Source organism: Penaeus monodon, chromosome 23 (assembly GCF_015228065.2).
Source record: "Penaeus monodon isolate SGIC_2016 chromosome 23, NSTDA_Pmon_1, whole genome shotgun sequence".
In the NCBI taxonomy this organism is placed as follows: domain Eukaryota; kingdom Metazoa; phylum Arthropoda; class Malacostraca; order Decapoda; family Penaeidae; genus Penaeus; species Penaeus monodon.
This window is the reverse complement of record NC_051408.1, coordinates 9,364,889-9,365,155: the sequence shown is the minus strand read 5'-3', so window position 1 is coordinate 9,365,155 and position 267 is coordinate 9,364,889.

Sequence of the window (267 nt, the reverse complement as noted above, 5' to 3'; positions counted from 1 at the left end):
GTAGAGTTACAGCGAGTCGATTCGCGTCCCAATACCAAATAAGTGCTGACGCCTCCGTTCGATGCCGCACTGAAAAGTAAAGTCTTTCGAACGTGTTTTTTATTAGACACTAAAGTATTCACGGCGTCGTCTCAGTGAGCTCGCGATTAAGGGATTAAGATTATGTGATGTTTCCATTTCATGCTTCGCCTCGCTTTCTCGTGCTTGAGTTTCAGCCTGTCTGCTTGGCTATTGATTACTTGTTATTTTCTTTCTATCGGTGGTTAT